Source organism: Crocuta crocuta, unplaced genomic scaffold (assembly GCF_008692635.1).
Source record: "Crocuta crocuta isolate KB4526 unplaced genomic scaffold, BGI_CrCroc_1.0 scaffold327, whole genome shotgun sequence".
In the NCBI taxonomy this organism is placed as follows: Eukaryota; Metazoa; Chordata; class Mammalia; order Carnivora; family Hyaenidae; genus Crocuta; species Crocuta crocuta.
Genome location: NW_027529176.1, coordinates 818,862 through 819,747, shown reverse-complemented (window position 1 = coordinate 819,747; position 886 = coordinate 818,862). Strand labels below are relative to the sequence as shown.

General features: G+C 71.1%; 1 long non-coding RNA gene across 2 annotated transcripts in view; it reads right to left on the bottom strand.

The window, feature by feature from the left end:
• LOC144226715 (uncharacterized) overlaps window positions 1-886 on the bottom strand; it is a 5,179-nt gene extending 4,293 nt beyond the window's left edge. The window contains exon 1 of one of the 2 annotated variants that reach the window (XR_013333717.1): window positions 690-886. This is a non-coding gene — a long non-coding RNA (uncharacterized LOC144226715). The remainder of the gene's footprint in view (window positions 1-689) is intronic. The other variant, XR_013333718.1, reaches the window with a different exon arrangement.

The following is an 886-nucleotide window of genomic DNA, read 5'->3' as shown; positions in this document are numbered from 1 at the left end:
GGCGCCCCCCCCAGCCTCAGGGCCCCCCCCCCCCCCCGGGCCTCCCGCAGGGCCAGCACTGCCCCGCAGATGCCCTCCTCCTTTCAGAGTCCGCAGAGGGGAACGGGGTCAGAGCTGCAGCCTCGCCTGGGGACCCTCAGCGGGCTCCCCCTCCCTCTCCCAGCACACCCTGCCTGAGGGCCTCCAGCCCGGGCTCGCCCCCTCCCCAGCCGCCAGCCCTACACTCTCAGGGGCGTCTGGCTGGGCCTTTCCCACCCTCCTCCCCAGAACCCCCAGAACGGCAGCTGCCTGGCCTCCCCAGCGGCTGCAGCACTAGCCAGCAAGGCAGCGCCTCCCTCCTGCTCCTGTGAGCTTCCACGCACCGCCAGCGGCAGCAGACCCAGGGGCCTGGGAGGTAGCTGTGCCCCCAGGGGCCCGGGAAGGCATCATGGCATCTAGGCACTGGCTCCTTGTGTGAGGCCAAGGATGGCACCCCTGCGGCGGACCCAACATCAGGCCTCAAGCTTAGGCCTCCTGCAGCTGACCAGAGCGCCAGCAGGTGGCGCCGTGCCTACGCTCACCTGCCACCCACCAGGCCCCCCGGGGCCGGACCACCCTCGCCCAGCACCTGCGGGTGGCACGCAGCAACCGCTCAGTGGACGAGCCAGTGCTAATGTCCGAATCGGATAGACGAGGCCGTTCAGCGTTACCTGCGATGCGGATGACGGCCCGCTCAGCAGGGTCCAAGACGCTCCCGTTGCCCCCGGAGCCTCCTCCACTGCGCCGGCTCCTCTGTGTTTTCCCCAGGTTCCAGGGCAGGGTGTCCCCAGGGCTGGGCGAGCTGCTGCTGCCTCCGCTGGCATCCTCGGCCGCTGCCCGCACCTCGTGGTCCTCGCCTGACATGGCC